Source organism: Zingiber officinale, chromosome 3A (genome assembly GCF_018446385.1).
Source record: "Zingiber officinale cultivar Zhangliang chromosome 3A, Zo_v1.1, whole genome shotgun sequence".
Classification (NCBI taxonomy): domain Eukaryota; kingdom Viridiplantae; phylum Streptophyta; class Magnoliopsida; order Zingiberales; family Zingiberaceae; genus Zingiber; species Zingiber officinale.
Genome location: NC_055990.1, coordinates 47958909 through 47980290, shown reverse-complemented (window position 1 = coordinate 47980290; position 21382 = coordinate 47958909).

Genomic DNA, 21382 nt, shown 5'->3' with positions numbered 1-21382 from the left:
TTTTCAGCAATGTGAACTTGAGAACTTTGACGAAATAGCCCTTCTACCACTTGGAGTTCTGTCAGAAGTTTCACCAACGAATAAACCCTTTTGTTCATGTTGTAATTTAGGCGGAACTGTTCAAAACTCTTGGGCAACGTTTGGAGAATGATATCAACCTGGGTTTCCCCATTGATTTCAGCTCTAAGGACTTCCATCTCATTCAAATGAGCAATCATCTTGAGGATATGATCCCTTACGGGTGTCCCCTCAGTCATGGCAGTCGTCATTAAGTTTCTCATGGCCTCCTGCATGGCAGCCCGATTCTGGTGTCTGAAGAGTTCCTTGAGATTGAGCATCATGTCATAGGCAGTGGGTAGGGCCTGATGTTGATGTTGCAGGACATTTGACATAGAAGCCAAAATGTAACACCGCACCATCTCATCTACCTTGACCCATTTCCTATGTCTCTCTATCTCCTCTTCACTAGAATCTTTATTAGGCATGTTAGGACAGACCTCAAGAAGTACGAACTTGTATTCTTTAATAGTTAAGACAATGTCCAAGTTCTGTTTCTAATCAATATAATTTGGACCAATAAGTTTATTTTCTTTTAAAATAACAGCAAGAGGATTAAAAGCCATTTTGAAATCCTGAGAATCACAAAATAAAATATTTAGTTAAAACTTTAGAATTTAAAATAATATTGATTCTTCAAACAATATAATTTAAATTCACCAACACCTCAAAACACCGTGAATTCCATATGTCATGATAGTGTGGACATATACTAATTCAAACATTTGTAAGAGGAGGTTTTACCCATTAATTTTATTATCTTGTCAACCTAACTTTATGACAAATAAAATTAATAGTTGGTTCATCTTCGGTCACACAAATAATAACAGTGACTCTGATGGGGAGGATACTATTAAATGCGCCTAAGTGTATACCATTACTTGATACTTAGTCCATTAATTAGGATTGTGTCCCTTCAGATGGAGAAGATCACACATACCTAAATAATTTCCTATAATCATCCATAGAGGAAGTTTGATCTAGTGATCCGCAAACAAACTCATCCGATATGGTGGAAGACACGTAAAGCCAATGCGCAAGTTTGAATGCATCACTTACAAACCAGTAATGGAGACCGTGGAATTTATTTAAATAATCTCTCTCCCACTTAGTTATTTAAATTGAGGAATTTTAACATGCACACACATCACAGCACATAAAAACAGCATCACAACACATAAAAACAGCATATAAACGCAATAAATATGAAAATAAAATTTCCAACTATTATGCCCTCATCCATCGCTGTCCTCTAATATGCCGCCAATGGGTCAAGCCGTCGCGTCTATCTTGCTTCCTTCTTCGCTGTGCCTCCGATTCTCAAAATAGCACCACGCATAGCAAGGATACAAGCCGCAACAAAAAGAAATAACAAATTTACATTTGTTGATCCTATATTCACAAAGAAATTTACATGTAATCTAGATCGAACATAATGTAAAAAATAATACAGCAACCGACTGTATTTAATTATTACAATCATGCACACACATCACAACCTCGACATGCCCTAGGGTTCAAATCATACATCAACATACAAAAAGCCATAATAGTTGGATCTAGGACACTTGTAACCACAAAGTTAATATTTCTTGCACATCCTACTATTATCCTGCCTAAACTTATATATGAGCAGTGCATAATTTAACTGAAAACCAATCACACAGAGTCAGAAAACTCGCTCTGATACCACTTGAAGGCATTGGAATTCCGTTTTGTTTCAATTTCCCCTGTAAAAAAATTATACAAGTACAGAACTTTTCCTAGCAACCCACATGTTCGATTAGACATGTGTTTGATCAATCAAGCAAATTCTCGATGGATCAAAGTACACCTTGATCAAAATACAAGATCGCCTCTTGTGTTGGTATTCAAAATCGATACAAAGAAAACCAAACTAATTACGCAGCGGAATTAAAGAACTAGTTGTACCTTTCCTTTGTAGCTAAAGACCTCTTGATCTTTTGCTGTATTCCTCTCCTCTTCTTGGACGTCATGTGGGCGACGATCTACCAAGATAACAAATACCCTTCCCTTTGTTGTTTCCAAATGTCCAAACACCAAGAGAAACTCTAGGATGAGACACCTTCTCCTCTTCTTCTTCTTTTCCAAGCTGCCGTCCACAAAGGATGCTAAGTAAGGGCCGCCAACCCCTAGCAAGGAGAAGAGGCGCCATCCCCTAGCAAGGAGAAGAGGGTGATGCCGTCCCTAGGAGTAGGATGTGGCGTCGGCCCTAGGAGAGGAGGATGGTGTCGCAGGCCCTAGGAAAGGAGGAGGCTCACCAAAAACAACAACAACAACTACTCGTGGATGGGTGGATGCGAGTCTTTATATAGAGGCTATAACAGGGATCTAGAGGAGAACATGGTTTAGGCCTCCTGATGGGCTTGGGCTTCCCGTGTTCGGCCTAAACACTCAACTTAAGTCCATCAATAATAACGCATACCACTAAAGGGTTATTATTGAACTACTGCACTAATCCCATATTACAATATGAGCTCCTTCTTATCATGAGTGTGTTAATCTCCCTGTGTTTAAGATATCGTATGTCCATTAATTAATTGAGTTACTGACAACCCAATTAATTAACATCTGATTCCAAGAGTAGTACCACTCAACTTTATTATCATGCCCGACTAAGTCCACCTGTAAGGTTTACATGATAATCCTTATGAGTTCCTCAAGGGGACATCATCAACCTAAATAATTAGGACACAGATTCCTTCTATAATCAACAACACACCATATAAATAATACTATTTCTAAACTCATTGGGCCTATTGATTTAACGAATAAATCTCACCCATTAATAAGTTAAAGAAATAAATACAAAGTATATGTGCTTGTTATTATATAGGGATTAAGAGGACGCACATCCATAATAACAGAAGTTCTGTTCTTTTATATAGTTAGTACAAATCAAATAACCTCAAATGGTCCTGCTCAATACACACATAGTGTACTAGTGTAATTTTATAATCAAGACAGACTAATACCAAATTCCACTACAACTGTTCCAATGGTTTGTCCCAATCAATCTTGGTTGTGAGCTACTATTTATAATTTATAAGGAACCGATAACATGATCTTCTATGTGCCACCACACACCATGTTATCTATAATATAAATTAAATGGACAACTGCATTAACATATATATAAATATAAAATGCAAACATTTGACTAAAGTGATTCTCATTTCAAAATATTTCAAAACATATGTTCATACAAAAGCTAGGCTTATAATATATATCCCAACAGTTGATATGGGTTATGATGAGCGAATCTTTCGGATGACATGACAGTTAAAGCCAAGAAGAGGTGGTGGTGCCTAGACCTAGTAGAGCATAAGGTTATGTATATACCCGGACGGGAAGGACTAGCCGGACCTAAAGGTATTAAGCCCTATTTAGTCAATGACATATGATCAGTAAGACAAAAGCTGATCGAATGAAGGCTTCCATACATATGCCCGGACGGATATAAGTCCAACCGGGTATAAAGGTATTAAGCCTTATTTAGTCTATGACATATGATCAGTAAGGCAAAGACCAACCTAATGAAGGCTTCCATGCATATACCCGGATAGATATAAGTCTAGACGGGCCTAAAGGTATTAAGCCTTATTAGTCTATGACATATGATCAGTAAGACAAAGGCCGACCGAATAAAGGCTTCTATGCATATGTCCGGATGGATATAAGTCTAGCTAGTCCTAAAGGTATTAAGTCTTATTTAGTCTATGACATATGATCAGTAAGGCAAAGGGTGACTAAATAAAGGCTTCCATGCATATACCCTGACGGATATAAGTCTGGCCAGGACTAAAGGTATTAAGCTTTATTTAGTCTATGGCATATAATCAATAAGGCAAAGTTTGACCGAATAAAGGCTTCCATGTATATGCCCAGATGGATATAAGTCTGGCCGGTCCTAAAGGCATTTAGCCTTTTCGAGCCTTCAGTATATAAATGGTCGTGTGAAGGCCGATTGAATACAAGGTTCTATGTATGTGCCCAAGCGGACATAAGTCCAACCAGACCTAAAGGCATTTAGCCTTATCAACTCTTCGTCATATGAAAGGTCGGATGAAGACTGACTAAACAAAAGATACTGGGTATAGTGTATTCGGTCGATCGAAAAAGTCCAGTCGGGCTTAAAGAAGCTTAACCCAGTCAGGATTCTAAAATATGATCGGCAAAATAAGGGCCAATTAAACATAATGTTCTTTATATATGCTCAAGCAGGCAAAGATTGACCAAGATATATTCAATAGAAGAGACTCTTAATACACGACCGGTCGAGATATATTCAATATAAGGTATTCTTAATTTATGACCGGCCAAGATATATTCAGTAGAAGGTATTCTTAATGCATGATCAACCGGTATATATCCAAACAAACAAGCAGTCGGCCACTTGATGACAACCTACCTTGCAAACCTGTCGGGAAATATTCTCTCGAAGCTTTTTCATTCTTTAAGCGGTTACAATGATATACTCTTTTTCATATGTCATCATATCAAGGATTCAATTTATAAATGGCAAAGAGGGTACATCTGGGGTAGAAAAAAGATTCCTCAGGGGATTATTGCACGAAGTCCAAATTGTACTTTTCTCATCTTCTAACAAACTCTAACAAATCGAGAATCATTTAACAATCACAGAGGTTATGTGAGGTGGTATAAAAAGGGGAATCCTCTCCACTAGCAAGGTACGAAAAGACAAGCATTTGTATCTGAAACCATACTTCCTGTCATTTTTCCATTACTATTTTTCTTCTTCTTCCACATTCAAGCGAGAAACTGGCTTTAGCGTTGGAGGGCCTAGCTAGGGATTTTCACCCTAATCTTAAGTCACTAACGCTTTGTTAGATCATCAAAGTGTGTTCAGGGTCATCAATGAGTTCCTTCTGTTGGTGCAGCGGGGCCGACAAGAGGGAGGGTTGAATTGCTTGCAAAAAGAAAAATACCCTCCTCTTTCTTTCAACTCTAAAACAACAACAATAATGAAATAAAATAATAGAAAAGAAGAGACAAGAAATTTAACTTGGTTACAACCTAGGTGGTTGTTAATCTAAGACAGTTGAAATGCTCCACTAGAAATGTCTCCTTCACTGTAGACGGAGAAGCCTTTTACACACTAAGAAAGCTCTAAGAGTTGCTAGGAATTTAATACTGAATTGAATTGATAATTTCCTAGCTCTAGAGGCCTTTATATATCTCCTAGAAATCCTATCTCGAGTCTTGAGGGTGCCTCCAAGGGAATAAGCGGATAAAATTTTATCCGCTCGCAAACGATCTATTTGACCCAGTTGAGAGCGCCTCCAAGGGCATTGAGGGCACCCTCAATGCTGTTGAGGGCACCCTCAATGCTGTTGAGGGCACCCTCACTCTGGTGAGGGCGGAGGCGCCTTCACTCTGGTGAGGGCGAAGGCGCCTCAACAGTTGTTGAGGGTGCCTCTAGTTGCTTTTCCAGCACTTCTTCGTCTTCTCTTTAGCTTCCGAAGTCCCGATAGCTTGGGTGATTGTGGTCAACCGAAATAGGGCTCACCCGAACTCAATTTTCAGCCTTCTCCTCGAGCAGGCTTCCACCCCAACTTCTCGTTTCTCAAATGTTGCGCACATTCTTCTCCTCCACCGGTGTACTCTTCCGCAGCTCTTTCATCCTTCGGATGCACCGAGCCCGTTGGCTCCCTTCTTGTGCCATCCTTCTCGCTATCTGCATCTTCCGGTTGACTACCTGCGCTCCTAAGCTCCTGCACACTTAAACATAGAGATGAAAACCAAACAGGACTTAACCTAACTTGGTTGATCACATCAAAACCACTACAGAGTCCAACAATCTCTCCTTTTTTGATGTGCATCAACCCAAGTTCAAGTTAGGTTAAAAAACTAGACAAGTAGTAATTTAAAGAAATTACTAAACTAACATTTTAAGCATAAAAATTGCAATAATAGAATTTGTAATTTTCTAAGGAAAAATTTTAACTTGTTCCTATCCAAAAAAAATTTTAAGTATCAATTTAAAAAATATTAACTCCCCCTAAACTTGTTCCTATCTCTCCCCCTTTGATCACAGTAAAATCGGGTAGGAATTTTTTAAAATAAATTCTAAGTTAATAAAGAACTCTAACCTTTAGGAAATTTAAACAAAAAATGTTTAAAACTTGTTAAAGCATTATCTAATTTCTATTTTCATGCTTTATCAGTAAGTTAATTAAACATTTTATTTCAATATTTTGGCTTCAGGCAGTGGCGAGGCACTAGGCCTTCTTGATTATTGGAGCAACAACCACTTTCTTAAACAAAGCCTCATAAAGAAATTAGCTGCTTAATTTTCTTGCTGAAAGAGCTAAGTCAAATTCACAGTTTAGATTAATGATGTTTAAATTTCCATTTTAGTTTGTCATAGTTTCTCAAATTTAAAGCAGGGAATTTTGAACATGCAGAAAATTATATTTGTTCCTTTAACATGTCATTTTCTCTTGTTAGTTTGTCGAGATTCTTTAATCGACAATCTGTTGCTAGAGTTTCTTTAAACTCACTATTCTTTGTTTTATTTTTAATTTATAATTCACAAAAATGTTTCGATAATATAATTTTTAACTCGAAAAAATCTTTCGACAGTAATTTAATCGAATTAAGCAATTGGTCAGGAGGTGGAGACCGTACTTGACTTACCTTGTCGACTTTTGATGCTCCCTCTATTGAGCTGCTTTCTTCCGAAGACTCTCCCCCTTCATCGATGCTTATCTGGAATGAGTTTTTTGTGTCCTCGGGATGGAATTCGGTTGTTAGGGATGTCCTAGTAATTTCCTCCATCTCGGATTCTTCTGATGACGGCTCGGTGTCCATCGAGGAGTCAGCTTCAAATGGTTCTTCATAGAGCTTCAAGAACTTTTCCCAAAGTTCTTTTGTGCTTATGTATTTTTTGACTCTTTCGAGATCCTGGGTAAGTAGTACACTCAGAAGGTGGGATTCAACCTTACCATTTGTCATGAATTCATCGTGCTGCTCGTCAGTCCATTGATGCTCATCAAGTTCTTCTCCTTTTGTATCATTTAGAGATTCATAACCATATGCCATTATTAATAACATATTAAAATCAGTTTTAAAATAAACCTGCATTGGTCACTTCCAAAAAGCGAACTCCCCCTCAAACATTGGTGGGTAAATGTTCATTCCGACGATCTCGTTGCTTTAGTCGGCGGTTAGTCCTCCTGAGGCATCCTGGTTCTGATACCACTTGTTGGTGAAGCAGAGCCGACAAGAGGGGAGGGGTGAATTGCCTGTAAAAAGAAAATACCCTCCTCGTTCTTTCAACTCTAAAACAACAACAATAATAAAATCAAATAACGGAAAAGAGGAGACAAGAAATTTAACTTGGATACAACCTAGGTGGTTGTTAATCCAAGGTAGTTGAAAAGCTCCACTAGAAATGTCTCCTTCACTGTAGGCCGAGAAGATTTTTACATACTAAGAAAGCTCTAAGAGTTGCTAGGAATTTAATACTGAGTTGAATTGATAATTTCCTAATTCTAGGGGCCTTTATATAACTCCTATAAATCCTATCTCGAGTCTTGAGGGCGCCTCCAAAGGGGTTGAGGGAGCCTCCAAGGGGATAAGAGGATAAAACTTTATCCACTAGCAAATGGTCTGTTTGACCCAGTTGAGGATGCCTCCAAGGGCATTGAGAGCGCCCTCAATGCAGTTGAGGGTACCCTCACACTGGTGAGGGCGAAGGCACCTCAACAGTTGTTAAGGGCGCCTCCAGTTGCTTTTCTAGCACTTCTTCATCTTCTCTTTAGCTTCTGAAGTCCCGATAGCTTGGGTGATTATGGCCAACTAAAATAGGGCTCACCCGAACCCAATTTCTGGCCTTCTCCTCGAGCAGGCTTCCACCCTGGCTTCTCATCCCTCGAACGTCGCACACATTCTTCTCGTTCATCGGTGTACTCTTCCACAGCTCTTTCGCCATTCGGACGCACCGAGCCCGTCGGCTCCCTTCCCATGTCGTCCTTCTTGCTAATTGTGTCTTCCGCTCAACTTCCTACGCTCCCAAGCTCCTGCACACTTAGACACAGGGATCAAAATCAAACAGGACCTAACCTAACTTGGTTGATCACATCAAAACCACCACGGGGTCTAACACCTTCAAATCTTGTGAAGCTTGCCACTCCTAAATCGCCAAAGCCAGCGCACCATCTCATCGCCTTCAGACGGGATCAGTTGTGTTTGATGAGTTCATGATTATTATCAACGATCATTGGATTGATTATGTGGAGTATTTTGAAAGAAGGACTTGTTATCTAATTGATTCAATTAGGGTTGATGTTGGGTTAAACCTAATCTAATCTTTAGGATGAATTATATTAGGGTTAATGATGGAATAAATCAAATTTAATTAAGAAAATTGGGATTAGTTAAAGTTAATTATTAATTGGGGTTAATCAATGATCATGTTTGGTTTGAGTTGCCCCAATTAGTTTTGGGGATTTTATTTAGCTATTTAATTCGTATGAATTTAGCTAAGTAGAATATACTGATGCATGACTTTGATTTGAGATGAGCATCTTAACGTGGGATTATTTCGCACCCGCTATATTTGAGGCGGGGGCTTCTTACCTTCTTTCTTTAGTACTTTGACCTTAGTGCATGAGCTATATATATTTAGATCGTTGTTGTATTTACCTTGACTCTAGTCATATTTTACTTGAGCTTGATACTTACCTTCTTGACCTTAGAGATGTTTGATTTTATATCTATACAGTCTCTCGTTATCATCCATGAGATTTAGCAGATATTAGATACCTTGTTACTTTCATTGATTATTGTATATTCATGTACACTATTGATTATGTTGGTTTTATTGTAGCATAGTTGATTGTTATTTATGTATCTGTGATGATGGTTGTTCGTATCTTGCTCATCATATCATTGCATGCATGTCGATGACTATGTATCCCTTGTGGTTGAGAGAGTCATTGGCCAGCATCACACACTCGGGCACTCATGGGTAGTGGTAGCTTAAGCAGATGTCGCTTGTCCTATCATGCCCACTCGACTACTTATGTGTAGTGGTAGCTAGAGTTGCAAGCAATAGGAACCCTATTGATATGTAGCTCATCAGCTACTATGGAAACAATCCACTCAGTCACTCCAGAGTAGTGGCCGCTGGAGTGTCGTACAGTTATCATTGTCCCTGCCTCTCGATAATACAGTGGTCATAGTAGCTAAGGGGTGTGCGGGAGTGACCATGCCGTGCATATGCATATGATATTGTGATTGCATATGCTGTTGTTTTATTTTCCCATAAGACTGTATACTTTTGAATCTCTAGATATATCATGTTCATGCACTATCTGTTTATTACTCCCTGAGTTACCCACACTCACCATCCCTTATACTGGTTTTCCTTTCGCCAAGAAGTTGGTAGAGGATTTATGGAGTCACTTGGAGAACCTATCTGCCAGTCTCATGTCACATCGAGCGACTTCTTTCGTTATTACTTCTACTCACATTATTAGTTTTGGACTTGTACGTGTAATATGTATCTTCTGTATGAAGTTTAGCCTTATGGCTTCTTATAATTGTTTTGATGTTATTGTGGCAAGCCAGGCCAGCTCGCAGATAGTTATTTTGGATTTCTATGTTTACTTTATTCTTTCTGCTATGTTATTGATTCAGCTTGTGGGCTATTATTTATCTTGTGTGGTTGTGTTTGTTTCCATCCGTGTGGGCTCATATTATTATTCTTGTTTACCATGTGGATATGTATCCAGGTTTAAATTGTCACTATTTCAAGGGAGGTGTTATTGAATTTTCGTCGGACAACCTTACCCTCGGGGCGTAACACATCCTTTCAACATATTGAAAGCAGCAACAAATCACTTAGCCTAATTCATACCAATGTGTGTGATCTAAAAGGTACATCAACACATGATGGGAATAAGTATTTCATCACTTTTATAGATGATAATATAAAATACTGTTATGTGTATATTATCAAAAGTAATGATGATGTTATAGAAAAATTTATTCTCTATAACAATGAGGTTGAAAACCAACTTAATAAAAAGATTAAAGTGGTTTGAAGTGACCAAGGCAGTGAATATGTATCGCCATTCACTGAGTTGTATGCTGAACATGGTATCAGACATGAAATAATAGGTCCTTATACTCCTTATCAAAATGGAGTTGCTAAGAGAAAGAATCACACTCTAAAGGAGATAATGAATGCTCTTCTATTGAGTTTTGGATGACCAGAATTCATATGGGGGGAAGTTATATTAACAACTAATTATCTTTTAAATAAGGTACCCTAGAAGAAAATAAATAAGAACCCTTATGAGTTATAGAATGGAAGACAACTATCCTACAAATATTTGTGAATATGGGTGGTGTCTTGCTAAAGTTTTGGCGCTTGATCCGAAAAGGATTAAGATAGAACCAAAAACTACTTATTGCATATTTATTGGATATGCACATAATAGCATCGCGTATTAGTTTTTCATGTACGAGTCACAAATAATGAATATGTTGGTGCAAGCCGCACCAGAATCAAACCTGAGTTTTGATGTTGTCAAAGGTTCAAGTTAAGTCTTGTTATGATCTAACAAGTTGACTGAGTGTGTAGGATGTTTACTCAACCAAGAAAGACATAGTTGGAGGCTAGGCAGGAGAAATCTTAGTAGATCGTGGAACCCAGGTGCAAGTCCAAGGAGGTCGAGAGGACCTGAAGCTTGGCAGTATGATCAAGAGGTCTGGAGGACCTAATATCAAGGGAAAAGTCCTGGCGAGCCGATCAAAGCTAAGTGAAAAGTCCAAACTAGATCTGGAGGATCTAAGTTTGGCGGGTAGGTTGAGGTAAACAACTGAAGGAGCGACAGTGAGGTCGGGTTCCCGAAGGGAACAACCTTAGGTCGCTGATCCAACTGAAGAAACCGGGAAGGTTTCTAAGTTGAGATCAAGACAGTTATACTGTCTTTTATATTATTAATCTTGCTACTGTTCTAACATCTGTTTTGTAGGAAATAGTTTTTGCTTAACTTTCTGTTGCAGGACCAACTGGATCAGTCGACCGAACCTATGGTTCGATCGACCGAACAAGATCAATACAAAGTAGCTAACATCTCAGAACAGATCAGATCAGAGTCCGATCAAAGACTGATCGGTCGATCGAACAGTAAGATTGGTCGACCGAACCTTAGTGACTTAGCACAGGACAAATCATCAACATCGATCAGCAGTAAAGGAAATAAGCTGATCGGTCGACCGAACCTGGGGATCGGTCGACCGATCCAATCACATTTATTCAGCATTAAAGGATGATCTCGGCAGAATCACGACGAACAGGGAAGGAAGTTGTTCGGTCGATCGAAAGGCATGATCGGTCGACCGAACCTTCATACTCATATAAATTAAGGCTCGAAGTAAGAGGCAAGAAGAACTTTTCTAATCGACTCCTGTGTACTTTTGCTAGCTGCTCACGCGACAAGTCATCATCAACTGTGCAAGCAACTTCATACGATTGCCGACCGAGCTACGAATTACTACTACTTTTGTCGGTATAGCTTTACTTTTTGCACCGTACTTTAATTCTATAAGATAGTAGAAGTGTTACTATCTTATATATGTGTACTTGTACGATTCACTTCTTTCCGAGGAGTTCGGAAAGAAGGATTATAGTCTTTTTCCCATCGGTGCGGTCAAGGACCGCGGGCATTCGAGTAGGAATCGAGCTAGGCTCCGAACGAAGTAGAAAAACCTTGTCTCTTTTCTTATTTCCGCTGCACAACTTTGGTTTCAAAAGATTAAAAGAATAGTTTTTAAACGTGCGATATTCACCCCCCCCTCTATCGCTTAAATCGATCTATCAATTGGTATCAGAGCAAGGTTAGCTCTGAAATTTCTTAACCGATTTTCAAAGGATCTTTTTAAAAACTTTCTTTTCTTTTCCTTTAGAATATTTTTATTATTTATTCTTCAGGCACTACTAATCCCAAGACGAAAGTCTTGGAAATATTTTTTTTATTTTTGTCTTGCAAGAATGCTGAACTCGTATCAAGAAGGATATAGTACTGTCCGACCTTCACTATTCAAAGGAGAAAATTTTAGTTATTGGAAGAATAGGATGGAGTGTTACTTGAAGTCCGATATCGAGCTCTGGTTCACCGTTTTGAAAGGATATACTCTCCCAACAAAGGACGGAGCAGCACTAGAACCAGAAGAATGGACTCCCCAAATGATCAAGAAGGCACAATTGAACTACAAGGCGATCAACACCATTCAGTGCGGGCTTACTATGGAGGAGTTGAACCGAATCGGTCTCTACGACGACGCCAAAGAATTGTGGGACTCGCTAGTCAAGCTACACGAAGGAACTAACGACTCAAAGGTAAACAAACGAGATTTACTTTTAAATAATTTATTGAATATAAAAATGTTTCCTGGAGAGACGGCCTCGCAACTACACGCTCGATTGAAAGACATCTTAAACGACCTCCACCTGATCGGGCATAGTCTTGAAAATCACGACACAATAAGGTATGCTCTGAACGCTTTTCCGAGGAATGCTTTGTGGGCATCAATTATAGATGCGTACAAAGTTTCCAAGGATCTTTCAATTCTTAAGTTAGACGAGTTATTTTGTGAATTGGAATTACACGAACAGTCTAACACAAGCCATGTAGAGAAAGGTGTAGTTTTGTATGCAGGATCAAGCAAGGAAACAAAATTAAAAAAGAAGATCGAGTCAGAAAGCGAACCAGACTCGGACTCAACAAACGAAGAAGAATTAGTCAACATGGTCCGAAGGTTGTTGACTAAAAGGAAGTTTAGAAGAAGCACCAAAAAGACTCCATCGAATCAGATCCAAAACAAATAAGAAGTGACCTGTTATGGCTTCAACAAGAAGGGGCATTTCAAAAATGAATATCCAAATTGGAAAGAAGAAGGACCCAAATCAACAAGACGAAAGAAGGCTCTTCAAGTGACATGGGACGAAACTTCTTCCAACGAATTTGACGTGGAGCAAACGAAGCACTTGAGCCACCTTGCATTTATGGCAAGAAACGAAGATTCCGGGTCCGAGTTCGACGAAGAGTACGAATCCGAGATCGACATCGAGTCTGATAGAAGCCCTAGATCGGAAGATCCAAATATGGTAACGATTTATTCAAAGTCTAATTTGCTTAAAGTAGTTAAATGTTTATTTAAAAAATTGTCAAAATCAGAAAAACAAAATAACTTGTTACTTAAGGAAATAGACCACCTTAAGCAACAAGTTAACTTGAGTAACTCAACTAACCGAGTTCAAATCGGAACTTCAACTCAAGTTGAAAAACTTGAGGAAGAAAATTCCGATTTGAAAGGTCAAGTCGAGCGACTCAAGAAAACATTGGAAAGGTTCGAAATGGGATCCAAGTGTCTAAATATGGTACTTGGATCACAACGAGCAGTGTACAACAAATCAGGACTTGGTTACAAACCCAAACAAACAAACAAATCATACTTATCCTTAATCAGTCAAAATACTAGAAGTCAAGTCCAAGCATGGGTTCAAACAAAATTTTTAACCAAACAAATTGAACCAAACCTCTACTTGGTCCCTAAGAGTCAAATCCATTACTTAGATAGACCTTATCTAAGCTATGACTCAGGGGGAACAAATAGAAAAACAATCCAACCAATTTGATTAAACCAAACTCAATACTTAGCCTTAGGATTATTTTTCTGCTTAGAACGGTTAGATGAAAAAGGTTTACCAAACCCTACAACATAGCATCAGAATGGATTGGGATGATAGTACGTCAAGGAAACTTTGTCGAAGGTATGTCTAGGCTGAATATGGAATTCTACCTGGTGCACTAGACTTAGTGGATCTGACCGAAGCTACTCCAGTCAAACATGGGCTAATTAGACCAAAATTTAGTACTAAGTTTTTTGGGCAGGAACAGTTTGGAAAATCTTTGCAAGTGGTCTAATGATATTCAAGTAGGCCATATGCCTCGCCACTGAACTGAAACTTATCCTTAGGTGTCACGCCCCAAGTAGTCCCTGCCAGAAGAAATTTCAACAGCATCCCCCTTGTACGGGTGACAATATGAATCCAGAAATACATATATCTAAACCATTGGCCCACACGGCCGGAACAATACACACAAATAGTAAACAATCCACGCAGTTATATTCAACACATCCACACAGATATAATATGAACAATCCACGCAGTTATATAAAGGAAGACACATCGTAGATATATGTAAAACCTCCTATTCCACTACAACGAAGAAAACGAAGTCCACGAAGTAATGGAAATATCCGCAGCGGAAAACCAAAAGTAGTAAACCCAAGTGTTTGATATAAAGTCCACAATATAAAACCCACATCGCAAGTATATAAGATGCAAAAGCAAAACATATCCCGACAACAGGAAAATCCTCGCGATAAAGGGGGCTAGCGACTGGAATATCTCCCAACGGCATCAACCTGAAATGTAGTAATACAACGGTGTGAGTCCAAAGAACTCAGGAGGTAATCCAATGGATATGTACAGCAATATATAACTACCAGCAACAATCCTACGGTACAGTATCCTAACAATACAACATATAATACAGTCTCTTAACAGTATAACAGGTATGCATAACTGAATAAACTGCAGTAAGCAACAATAGACACGTAATACAGTCTACTGCAAGAATAATAAGAAATGCAATACTGAAATAAACTGTACTCACCTGCGAGGCTTGGGCAAATGACTGTGGACATACACAGACAAAGATAGTCAGAGCAAATAAGCATATATCCTGTATGCATGACAATCATATGGAGTCACCCAAGTGCAGCATCCAATATGCAACAATCACAATAAATGCAATCTGTGCATATGATGCAATATGACATGGTCACCCCTGACGCCAGTCAGCCATCTCACACACAATGGTGAGACCGAGTGGGTAGGGCTGTGACACCGTGCACTCTGCCGTCACTACCCCTGAAGAGTGTCCGAGTGGACGGGATGCTGTCGGAGTACACCTATCCTCCTACCTCAAATCAGAGTGAGGGAGCGTAACGCTCTCATCTCCCGGTACACAATGATGGGGAGGGACCCCGACGTGCTACCCCGCTGCATCGTGCTACCCATGAGCACCCCGGCGGTGCACCACTGAGCAACCTGCCATACACACCCTGAGTGCTGTGCCACTACCCATGCAGTGGTCACGCTATGTGCAGGCCCTCATGTAGTCGGCCGACAAGCTTAACAACAATGGAGTCGTCAATCGCCCAGTATGCAATCATGCGATATGGTGCGTGCGGTTACAATATGTCATACCTGAACATATCCTCCTCCATATGCATAGGTACCAATAAAACAAACGCATGTGTATAACAATGATATAAGCAACGCAAATCCAACATCATATAATAAGTATCCCCAGCAACTAATCAAGTGTAGATAAGCATTATAAATATCCATCTCTATGAACATATACATATATGACAAAAGATAAAGGCATCCGGTTCTAAAGTAAAACAACTAACAGTAGAATCATGTGATAAGTATCAACTAAGCCAAGATCAGGGAAGAGATAATCTACCATCTACCACTAGTAATTATATATAAACTACACATATCATAAGACATTATCAAAAAGATAAGTCAAAGGGTACCCGCCTCAAATAGAAGGTACAGTCAATCCAAATCCGAAGTCGAGACGCCCGTCTCGAATCAGAGTCCTGTGTAAACAAATACATTTACTTTTATTTAGCTAGAATACAAACAAATAGCTAAATAAATCCTAAATAGAAATTTAGTGATAAACCCTAAACCATATCCCTCAACCTTTCTAACGGTTAATTAGGGTTAATTACCTGAACCCCAAACAACCCTTTAGATAGAAAATCCAAAACCTAAATCCATATAACCTAATTAATCTACACAACCTAATGCTGAATAAATTATCAATAGGTATCAAGATCATACCTAATCATCTAACACATGACCATCTAACAAATATCCAAATTCGAAACATGATCTACAACATGTTCCACCCAAAATTCAATTCAAACCTAACCCTAATTCAATACATAGAGAACAACTCTTTCACCTTACCTTAATTCCAGTTGCTGTTGCTGCTAGATGGCTTATTGCCAAAACCAGAAAGTTCACAAATAGAACAGAGAAGATCAAACCTACTATTGATGCTGGATTAAGGTGATTGTTACTGCCAGAACTAAGCAATCTACAGAAACAACACCTTGCTGAAATTCTTCCCACGGAACAGATCAATATGATATCAAGCAAGAGTATCACTGATCAGAACAAGATTGAATATCACGAATCAACTAGTAGATCACACCATGGGAATCATAGATCAAACAATACCCTAACCTTACCTCAACCAAATGTCTCAAGAAGGTGTCACCCGATTCGATTCTGCATACCAGGGATTCCTCTGACCCTCAATCAACAGCAAGGCAGAGGAGATCCAAGATCCAATCAGGGGAAAACCGCAATAGAGTGATCTGACACTTCCCCTAATCCTAACAAGAAGAATCATGAAGAACAGAACCCAAATCGGACGAAATCCTTGAATCTACGAAATGCCCGACGACACTTACCTCTATCGATCACCTCTGGACGACATCACACAACCCGATCCAGCTGAGAAGATACGGATCGCTCTGTGAGCAGCTCAAGAAGAGGAAAGGGGAGGTCGATTGGTTGGGAGACGATGCGATCAATCCTCCGCCGTGCCCTAGCCGTACGACCGGTCGCTGAATCCACCGAACAGCAACTCCTCGGCCGAAGACGCCCTAGAGCCCGCTGGTTTCCATCGAGCTCCAGTGATGTGGTCCTTTGGTATCGTCGCCGAGTCGTCCGCGAGCGAGCACGTCGAGCGGAGGGAGATCGGGGGAGAAGAGATCGGGAATAGGATCGGCTGGAGGTGGCGATTTGGGGGAGAAAAGGAAAAGAAAGGAATTTATAATTAAAACTTTTCCTCACTTAAACGGGTATCCCAAACAGGCTTTACCCGAAGCCGAAATTTTGTCCCCGCAACACCTGTCATACGAGCTTCGAAAAATCCCCAGAAAATTTCTAAAAACTCTGGAAAAATTTTATAAGACTATTCCTCAAATAACCCTGTTTATTTAAATTTTTCGATATCTCACATTCTCCTCTACTAATAAAAATTTGGTCCCCAAATTTCGCTATAACCAACAGCAAACACTATAATATAACCAAACAGTATAAATGCTGAAAGGAACTCTAACCCACATACCTCAAGTAAAAAGATGGGGGTATCGAGCTCAGATCGTATCCTCCAGCTCACACGTAGCCTCCTCGTCAGAATGATACTGCCATCCGACTTTAACCAGCCGGACCGTCTTGTTCCGCAGTTGACGCTCCCTATGGTCCAGATTCCGTACCGGAACCTCCTCGTAAGTGACGTCGGGCTGCATAGGAACTGACACATCTGACAGAACATGTGCCGGATCGGATACGTATCTCCTCAGCATGGATACATGGAATACATCGTGGATGCCAGCTAGAGATGGTGGTAGCGCCAACCGGTAAGCTACTGCTCCAATCCTCTCCAAGATCTGGAATGACCCAATATATCGTGGAGCTAACTTACCTCGAAGACCGAATCTCGTCACCCCTTTCGTGGGTGAAACTCTCAAAGATACATGATCACCAATAGAGAACTCCAAGGGTCTCCATCACCGATCAGCATAACTCTTCTGACGATCCTGAGCCTCTGACATCCCCCGTCTGATAGTACGAACTAACTCTGCATCCTGCTAGGCTCTCTTAGGTCCTACCAGTTGTGCCTCCCCAACCTCCTCCCAGAGGGTGGGTGTCCGACAAGGTCTACCATACAACGCCTCAAACGGTGCCATCTGAATAGCCGAATGATAGCTGTTGTTGTAGGCGAACTCTACCAATGGCAGATGTTCCTCCCAATTGCCTCCGAAATCCATAATGCAAGACCTCAGTAAGTCCTCCAAAGTCTGAATGGTCCGCTCTGACTGTCCATCCGTCTGCGGATGGAATGCCGTACTGAAACGGAGCTGTGTGCCCAAAACCTGCTGCAGACTCTGCCAGAACCGGGATGTGAATCGTGGGTCTCTATCCGATATAATACTCAAAGGAACTCCATGCAATCTGATAATCTCTCGACAATATAACTCTGCTAATCGATCCAGAGAATCAGTCTTCCGGATCGCTAAAAAGTGTGTGGATTTGGTTAATCGGTCAACGATTACCCAACTCGCATCATGGCCTCGTCCAGTCCTAGGCAATCCTACCACAAAGTCCATAGTAATATGCTCCCACTTCCACTCTGGAATAGGGATCCTCTGAAGTAAACCAGCAAGTCTCTGGTGCTCAGCCTTCACCTACTGACAGACAAGACATCTACCTATAAACTTTGCGATATTTTTCTTCATGTCGTTCCACCAATAGGAACGTCTCAAATCACGATACATACGGGTCCCACCTGGGTGGATAGCAAATCTAGATCGATGAGCCTCCTGAAGTAACTCCTCCATGACCGGGTGAGACTGAGGTACACACAATCTGCCTCGAAAATAAACAATACCCTCGTCATCTCGTGTAAACTCGGTCTACTGTCCGGAAGCTATCTGGCTGCTAATGAACTGTAAATGCTGATCTCCGACTTGGGCCTCTCAAATCCTCATCCTGATCGATGACTGAGCAACCATGGTAACAAGAATACCTTGCTCTGCCCGTCCCTGCTCCTTAAGGCCCAACTCAGAGAATCCCTGAATCAAGTCCATGACTAAAACTCGATGACAAGCTAAAGTCCCTCTGGACTTCCTGCTAAGTGCATCAACAACCATATTAGCTTTACCCAGATGGTAGCTAATAGTACAATCATAATCCTTCAGGAACTCTATCCATCTCCTCTGTCGGAGATTGAGTTCCTTCTGTGTGAAAATATATTTGAGACTCTTATGATCAGTAAGAATCTCAAAAGTAATACCATAAAGATGATGTCGCCAAATCTTCAAAGCAAAGATAATAGCGGCTAGCTCTAAATCATGTACTGGGTAGTTCTTATCATGCTCCTTCAACTGACGAGAAGCATAGGAGACTACCCTACCGTGCTAAATCAACACAGCGCCCAAGCCCTAAAGAGATGCGTCTGTGTAAAGTACGAATTCGTCATCACCAGAAGGTAAAACCAAAACTGGTGCTGATACTAATCTCCGCTTCAGCTCCTGGAAGCTGGTCTCACAAGCCTCTGACCATGTGAACTTCACGCCTTTCCTAGTTAGACGTGTCAACGACATAGCAATACTGGAGAAACCCTCAACGAATCGTCTGTAATATCCATCCAGTCCCAAGAAACTACGGATCTCCTGCACTGACTTCGGCTGCTCCTAGCTAGTGATAGCCTCGACCTTCTGAGGATCTACTGAAATACCTCGGCTTGACACCACGTGTCCTAGAAAACCAACTGAGGATAGCCAAAATGCACACTTACTGAACTTCACATACAGATGTGTCGTCGCAGAGTCTCCAAGACTATGCGAAGATGCTGCACGTGCTCCTCCTCAGAACGCGAATAGATCAATATATCATCGATAAATACAATAACAAACTGATCTAGGTACTCCAGAAAGATACGGTTCATTAGATCCATAAATACTGCAGGAGCATTGGTAAGCCCAAATGACATTACCAAAAACTTGTAATGTCCGTATCTGGTGCGAAATGCTGTCTTCTGAATATCAGAATCTCTAACTCTCAATTGATTATATTCAAACCGTAGATCAATCTTAGAATACACTGATGTATCTCTAAGCTGATCAAATAAATCCTCAATCCGTGGCAAGGGGTACTTATTCCTGATAATCACTGCATTCAGCTGCCTATAAATGATGCACAACCTTAGAGTACCATCCTTCTTCTTGACGAATAGTACAGGAGAACCCCACGGAGATACACTAGGGTGAATAAATCCTCTATCCAATAACTCCTGGAGTTGAACCTTCAGTTCATCCAACTCTTTCGGTGTCATACGATAAGGAGCTTTCGTGGCTGGTGCAGTCCCTGGAATCAACTCAATAGCAAACTCTACTTGCCTTCGAGGAGGCAAACCTGGTAACTCATCTGGAAAAACGTCTGGATACTCTCGGACCACGGGAACGTCTGAGAGCTGAGAACTACTGCTGTCGTCAGTATTAATCAAAGATAATAGAAATCCCTGACATCCGTGTGATAGCAGTTTCTGCGCCTGTATCGCAGAAATGGTCGATATCCCATCGTCTCTGATGCAGTGAAATCCCAAGAGGGTTGGTTCGGAGGTCGGAACGTAACCCCCCTCTTTTGGCAATCAACTGTGGCATGATATGCAGACAGCCAATCCATACCCTGAATAATATCGAACTCGACCATTTCCAGTATTAACAAATCTACAGTGAGTATAATGCTACCAAAATCTAACGGGCAACCTCTGACCTCCTGTGTGACATCCAAGTTATCACCAGATGGTAAGGAGACGGTCAGTCGCCACAGTTTATGAGAAGGTAGTCTACCAATCTCTCTCATAAATGCACAAGATATAAAAGAATGTGAACTACCTGTATCAATTAGCATATCAGCAGAAAATGCATAAAGTAAAATCGTACCACGGAAAATGGATCCGTCGGCCGGCTAGAGGGGCTGCCGGGTATACTGCGGGTACTGCTGATGGGGGAGGTGCTGAATATGCCGACGGTCGTACCACTGGTGGTACAATCGAGGTAAGTAGGTCTGAAGTCGGAATCGTTAAAATCTGAGGACCTGACGTGCTCCTAATACCTTGAGGAGTCTGTCCCTGATGGACAGGCTCGCCCCTAGCAGAACTCTCTGGAGACTTTGTCTCAGGAGAATCTATCGGCCTCTTACGTGGACGACCACGTGTCGGTACCGAAACACGTGTGATAGAGTGTATACTAAAAGCCTAGCTTTTGGTATAAACATTTATCTAGAAATAAGAATCACATTGGTCAAATGTCTACATTTATGATAAATGTAGTTGTTCAATTAATTTATATTGTAGATAACATGGTGTGTGGTGTCACACACAGAGGATCATGTTATCAGTACCTTATAAATTATAAACAGTAACTCACGACCATAATGGAAAGGAACAAACCATTGGAAGGTCGTAGTGTAATTAGGTATTAGTTTATCTTAACTATATAATTACACTAGTACACTTAGAGTGTATTGAGTAGGACCATTAGAGGTCGTTTCTTTTATACTGACTTTATAAAGAAACAAAGACCTCAGTTATTATGGAAG